Source organism: Myotis brandtii, unplaced genomic scaffold (assembly GCF_000412655.1).
Source record: "Myotis brandtii unplaced genomic scaffold, ASM41265v1 scaffold616, whole genome shotgun sequence".
NCBI classification, from domain to species: Eukaryota; Metazoa; Chordata; class Mammalia; order Chiroptera; family Vespertilionidae; genus Myotis; species Myotis brandtii.
The window spans coordinates 327,601-334,960 of record NW_005370346.1 but is presented as its reverse complement, the minus strand read 5'-3'; the positions used below and the strand labels follow the sequence as shown (position 1 = coordinate 334,960).

The 7,360-nt window shown below is 45.1% G+C and overlaps 1 protein-coding gene across 3 annotated transcripts in view; it reads right to left on the bottom strand.

The window, feature by feature from the left end:
• ZNF569 (zinc finger protein 569) overlaps window positions 1–7,360 on the bottom strand; it is a 99,314-nt gene that overhangs the window by 53,496 nt on the left and 38,458 nt on the right. The gene's annotated exons all lie outside the window — the stretch shown is intronic.

The window sequence follows — 7,360 nt, the reverse complement described above, 5'->3', positions numbered from 1 at the left end:
TGACAGGGTACGAAGCCCCAACCCCCCTAATGGGCCCTGCTCTGTGAGTGACAGGGGGCAGCGCCCCAACCCCCTGATCGGCCCTGCTCTGTGCGTGACAAGGTACGAAGCCCCAACCCCCCTAATGGGCCCTGCTCTCTGCGTGACAGGGGGCAGCGCCCCAACACCCTGATTGGCCCTGCTCTGTGCATGACAGGGGGTGGCGCCACAACCTCCCCATCGACCCTGCCTTGAGTGTGAGAGGGGGCGGCGCCCCAACCCCCCAATCGGTCCTACCCTGAGTGACTGGGGGTGGCATCGCAACCTCCCGATCAGCCCTGCTCTGTGCATGACAGGGGACAGCGCCCCAACTCCCCAATCGGCCCTGCTCTGAGCCCGATCAGGGGCTGCACCTAGGGATTGGGCCTGCCCTCTGCCACCCGGGAGCAGGCCTAAGCCAGCAGGTCGTTATCTCCCAAGGGGACCTAGACTGTGAGAGGGCACAAGTGGGGCTGAGGGACACCCCCCCCCCGCCAGTGCACAAATTTTTTTGCACCGGGCCTCTAGTCTTATATAATAAAAGGCTAATATGCAAATCAACCGAATGGCAAAATGACCGGTCACTATGACATGCACTGACCACCAGGGGGCAGATGCTCAATGCAGGAGCTTCCCCCTGGTGGGCAGTGCGCTCCCACAGGGAAAGTGCTGCTCAGCCAGAAGCCAGGCTCATGGCTGGCAAGCACAGCAGTGGTGGCGCCTCTACCACCTCTGAAGCAGTGCTAAGGACCCCTCGGGGAATGTCCGACTGCCAGCTTAGGCGGACATCCCCCAAGGGGTCCCAGACTGTGAGAGGGTGCAGGCCAGGCTGAGGGATGCCCCCCACACAGTGCACAAATGTCATGCACTGGGCCTCTAGTATTATTATATGTAAGATCGATTTTCTTGAATAATTGGTGTTTATTGCATGTAACATTATCATATTTAAAATCATTTTTCTTTAGATATGAATGTTTATTGCATGTAACATTATATTTAAAATCGTTTTTCTTGAAATAAAAAAAAAACTGAAAAAAAAGACCCACACCATGACACATCATAATTAAAATGGCAATGGTTAAAAACACAGAGAAAATCTTAAAGGTAGGAAGAGATAAACAGTCAATTACCTATAAGGAAGTTCCCATAAGGCTGTCAGCAGATTTTTCAACAGAAACCAGATCAGAAGGAATTGGCATGAAGTATTCAAAGTAATGAAAAGCAAAACCTGAAACCACGAATACTATATCCAGTAAGGCTATCATTTAAAATGGAAGGCAAAATAAGGAGCTTCTCAGACAAAAAACAACAACAAAACAACTAAGAGTTTACTACCACCAAACCAGCTTTGCAAGAAATGTTAAAGGGAATGCTTTAAGAAGAAAAAGAAATAGAGAGAGAGGAACATAGCTATAAAGAAAAAAAATGGCAATAAATAAGTACCTATCCTAATATATAAAAACCCAGGGTCCGTAATGTCCAAAATGACCGAAGGCTCGACCGAACGCAAGGCTGTGCGCGCAGGAGGCTCCAATGGGCAGGGACTGGCAAGCGGGCTGAACTGTTGACCTATCGGGGGGAGAGAGAGGCGGGGCTGATCAGTGGCTACCACAGCTGCTGGCAAGGCCCAGAGAGAGAGAGAGAGAGAGAGAGAAGCAGGGTTTGATCTGCAGTCTCAAGGTGGGGATCCCATGGTGGTGGGGACTGAGGCAGAGGCAGTTAGGGGCAATCAGGCTGGCACGGGCGGGTCATTGGGGGTGAGATCAGGTCAGCAGGGGAGGGCAGTTGGGGGCAACCATGCCAGCAGGGGAAGGAAGTTGGGTGAGAGATCAGGCTGGCAGAGGCAGTTAGGGGTGATCAGGCAGGCAGGCAGAGAGGTTAGGGGCAATCAGGCAGGCAGGCAGAGGCAGTTAGGGGCGATCAGGCAGGCAGGCAGGTAAGCGGTTAGGAGCCAGCAGTCCCAGATTGCGAGAGGGATGTCCTATTGGAGAGGGTGCAGGCTGGGTTGAGGTAACGCGCCCCCCCCCCCGTGCACGAATTTCGTGCACCAGGCCACTAGTCCTATATAATAAAACGGTAATATGCAAATAGACCAAACAGCATAACAACCAAACAACCAATCAAAGCATAATATGCTAATGATATGCTAAGGCTGCTCAACTGTTCGCTATGACTTGCACTGACCACCAGGGGGCAGACAGTCAACTGGTTGACCAGTTGTTATGACGTGCACTGACCACCAGGGGGCAGATGCTCTGACCGGTAGGTTAGCTTGCTGCTGGGGTTTGGCTGATTGAGCGAGATGGGCCAGACATGCCCTGGAGCCCTCCTGCGGTCTCTCCCTGGCCTGATCGTGCACTGGTGGGGTCCCTCAGCCTGGCCTGAGCCCTCTCACAAACTGGGACCCCTTGGGGAATGTTGGAGAGCCGGTTTCAGCCCAATCCTGCAGGCCACTCCCCTTGGGAGGGCACCAGATGAAGGGCTCATGGCTGGCGAGCGCTGCTGTGGTAGCACAAGCTTCTCCCGATTGGGACTGATTGATTGGGCGCGAGCCCGCGGCAGGCACAGTGGGGCTGGGATGAGCAGGAGTGGCATTAGGAGCTGCAGGCAGCATTGGACTGCAGGTTTCTGCCTGATCCCTGCAGGCCACCCATAGGATCCCCACCGTGCACGAATTCGTGCACCGTGCCCTTAGTCTATATATATAAAAGCGTAAGTGACCCTTATGACCAGAACGACCGGTCGACCAGTCGCTATGATGTGCACTGTGCCGGACCTCCCCCCTGGTGGTCTGTGCGCTCCCACAGCCAACCTCCTGCGGCCCCTTCCCCCAGCCAGCCAACCTCTCGTGGTCCCTCCCCCTGCCTGGCCGGCCCCCCGACTAGCTGGCCAACCTCCCACAGTCCCTCCCCCCTGCCAGCTGGCATCCCCAATAGGCCCCAATTGGGGGGCTGGCCAGTTAACCTCCTGAGGTCCCTCCCCCTGGCCAGCCAGTCCCCTAATAGGCCTCGATCACCAGCCAGGCAAAGGGACCCCACCCGTGCACAAATTCATGCACCGGGCCTCTAGTCAGTAATAACATTAAATGTAAATGCATTAAATGCTCCAATCAAAAGATATAGGGTAGCTGAATGAATAAGAAAACAAAACCCATATATATGCTGTCTACAAGAGATCCATATCAGAACAAAAGACTCACATAGAATGAAAGTGAAGGGATGAAAAAAAAATTGTTACATGGAATGGATATGAAAAAAAGCTGGGGTAGCAATACTTATATCTGACAAAATAGACTTCAAAATAAAGGCCATAAAAGAGACAAAGGTCACCACATAATAATAAAGGGATCAATCCAACAAGAGGACATACCTTTGACAACATATATTTTCCCAACACAGGAGCACCTAAATATATTTTTAAAAAACTCTTGGTGTACTCTAAGGGAAAAATCAGCAGCAATGCAGTAATAGTAGGAGATGTTATCACTCCACTCTCATTTCTGTATAGATCTTCCACATAAAAAAATCAACAAGGAAACAGTGACCTTAAATGACACTCTGGATTGGATGGATTTCATTGATATTTAGAGAGCATTACATCTCAAATTAGCAGAATATACATTCCTCTAGAGTGCACATAGAACATTCTAATAAATAGACCATATGATAGGACACAAAAGAAGTCTGAACAAATTCAAGAAAATTGGAATCACAACAAGCATCTTCTCCAACCACAATGGCATAAAAGTAGAAATCAACTACATAAAAAGGCAACAAACTGAAAAACACTAAATCACATGGATGGTAAATAGCATGTTATTAAAAAACTAGGGACCCAGTGCATGAATTCATGCACCTTGAAAGAACTGTGGGCCGTGACACTGTGGTGGGCACAGGGGCATGTCTTGGCCCATCCTCTGCACCCCCACCTGGCCCCTCCTGCCACAGCCCCCAGTCCTGTCTGCCGACATCCCCGCTCCTGCAGCCGCCACTCCCATGCGCTTATGGTGCCAGTCCCAATTGCACCCGCTGATGGTGCAGAGCAATTGGGGCCAGTGCCAGAAGTGGGTGCGAGTAGGGCCAGCACCATCAGTGGGTGTGAGTGGCGGCTGCTGCCCTGATAGCCCCTCAGGAGCAGGAGGAGGTGGAGAAGCCCTGAGGGGTGATCAGGGCCGGGAGCCGCCACTTGCACCCGCTGCCAGCACCGAGTGAAGAAAAAAGGATTTTCAGTAATCACCAGAGGCTTGCACCGATGACACCTGCTCCACCATCCCCCCATGGCCAATGCCCACCATGTTCCACGCTCTGCCACCTGTTGCCGATGCCCGCCATGTTCCGTGCGTGCCCCCTGGTGGTTAGCGCATGTCATAGTGACCAGTTGTTCGGTTGTTCCACCATTTGGTCTATTTGTATATTAGGGTTTTATATATATAGATGAATGGGTTACCAAGGAGATCAAAGGAGAAATTACAAATTAGCTGGGAATAAATAAAAATGAACACATAACAACCCAAAATCTATGGCACAGTGAAAGCAGTCCTGAAAAGGAAGCTCATAGCATACAGGCCTACCTCAAGAAACAAGAAAATCTCAAACAATCTAAACCTGTACCTAAAAGAACTAGAAAAAGAACAAGAAAAGCCCAGAGTAAGAAGAAGGAAGGAATTTTAAAAGATCAGAGCAGAAATAAATAACATAGAATCTAAAATATACAAAATATCAATGAAACGAAGAGTTGGTTTGAAAAGATAAACAAGATTAATGAACCTTTAGCCATACTCACCATGAGAAAAAAAAGAAAGGGGGTTCAAATAAATAAATTCCGAAATGAAAGCATCAAAATAGCAATGGACATCACAAAAATACCAAGAATTGTAAGAAAATACTATGAACAAGTGTATGCCCACAAATTGGAGAACATGGATGAAAAGGACAAATTCCTAGAAACATACAATATTACAAAACTCAATCAGGAAGTATCAGAATACCTGAATAAACGGATGACAACTAATGAAATTGAAGCAGTAATAGGAAAAAAAATCCCAGCAATCAAAATGGCTTCACAGATAAACTTTATCAAACATTCAAAGTAGTACTAATACATATCCTCCTCAAACCATTCCTAAAAATTCAAGAGGAAGGAAGGATTCCTAACTATTTTTGAGGCCAGTATTTCCCAATTCCAAAACCAGATAAAAGCACTTCAAAGGAAGAAAATTATAGGTCAATATCCCTGATGAAAATAGATGCTAAAATCCTCAACAAAATATTAGCAAACCAAATCAAGTAATATATTGAAAAGATCATACACCATGACCAAATGGGATTTATTCCAGGGATACAGGGCTGGTACAATATCTGCAACTCAATAAATATGATATATCACATTTATAAAATGAAAGATAAAAATCACATGATCGCCCTAACCGGTTTGGCTCAGTGGATAGAGCGTCGGCCTGCGGACTCAAGGGTCCCAGGTTCGATTCCGGTCAAGGGCATGTACCTTGGTTGCGGGCACATCCCCAGTAGGGAGTGTGCAGGAGGTAGCTGATCGATGTTTCTCTCTCATCGATGTTTCTAACTCTCTATCCCTCTCCCTTCCTCTCAATCAATAAAATATATTTTTTAAAAAATCACATGATCATATCAATAGGAGCAGAAAGAGCATGGGATAAAATCCAGCACCCATTTATGATAAAAACTGTCAGCAAGGCTGGAATATAGGGGTTATACCTCAACATAATGAAGGCTACAGCCAATATCATACTCAATGGGTAACAACTAAAAGTGTTTCCCTTAATATCACAATCAGAAAGAATATATGCAACCTTATGTTCATAGCAGCATTATTTACAATAGCCAAAATCTGGAAAGAGCCCAAGTGTCCATCAGTAAAGGAGTGGATAAAAAGCTGTGGTATATTTACACAATGAAATACTATGTGGCTGTAAAAAAAAGAAGGAACTCTTACCCTTTGTGACAGCATGGATGGACCTCGAGAGCATTATGCTAAGTAAAATAAGCCAGTCAGAGGAAGATAAATACCATATGATCTCACTAATATGTAAAATCCAATGAACAAAATAAACTGATGAACAAAATAGAACCAGAGGCATGAATACATGGAACAGACTCAAAAATGTCAGAGGGGAGGTAGGTGGTGAGGACCGGATAAATGAAGGTGAAAGTATTATCTAAAAGAACATATATGCATAGGCCATGGACACAGATAATATTGAGGGGTATGTAGGAGGAGAGGAAGGCAGGGCTGGGTGGAGTTGAGCAAATAGGACAGAGAAATGGGGGAAATCTATAATAGTATCAGCAATAAAAGTTTTTAACTTAAAAAAAGAATGAAATCAGAAGTATCACACTACCTGATTTCAAATTATATTACATAGCTATGATAATCAATATAGCAAGATACTGGCATAAAAACAGAAACACAGACCAATGGAACAGAATGAGAATCCAGAAATAAAACCACATGTATATGGATAAAACTTTTTTTTACAAAGGAACATATTTTGGATAAAAGGAAGCCTCTTCAATAAAAGTTGCTGGAAAAATTGGAAAGCCACATGCAAAAGAATGAAACTAAATTACAATTTGTCTCCATGCACAAAAATTAATTCAAAATTGATCAAAGACCTAAATATAAGATCTGAAACAATAAATTACATAGAAGAAAATGTAGGTAGTTTACTTATGGGCCTTTGCCTTAAAGAAGATTTTATGAATTTAACCCCAAAAGCAAGGGAAGTAAAGGCAAAAATAAATCAATGGGACTATACCAAAAGAAATTGCCAACAAAACAAAATGGCAACCAATCGAAATGGAGATCATAGTTGCAAACAACTCCGACAAGGGATTAGTATCCAAAATATATAAAGAACACATATAACTCAACACCAAACAAACAATCCAATTAAGAATGGGCAGAAGATCTGAATAGATACTACCCTAAGAAGACATAGAAATGGCCAACAGATATATAAAAAGATGCTCAACTTCACTAGCTGTTAGGAAAATGTAAATCAAAATTGCAGTAAGATACCACCTCAATACCTGTTAGAATGGCTATTATCAACAGACAAGTAATAACAAGGGTTGGAGAGGTTGTGGAGAAAAGGGAACCCTTATTCACTGGTGGTAGGAATGGAAACTAGTATAACCACTATGGTAAACAGTATGTAGGTTCCTCAAAAAATTAAGAATAAAGTTACATTATGACCCAGCAATCCCTCTTCTGGGTATCTACCCAAAAAACTCAAAAACATTTATTTGCAAAGATATCCCTATGTTTATTGCAGAATTATCCACAGTGGACAAGACATGGAAAC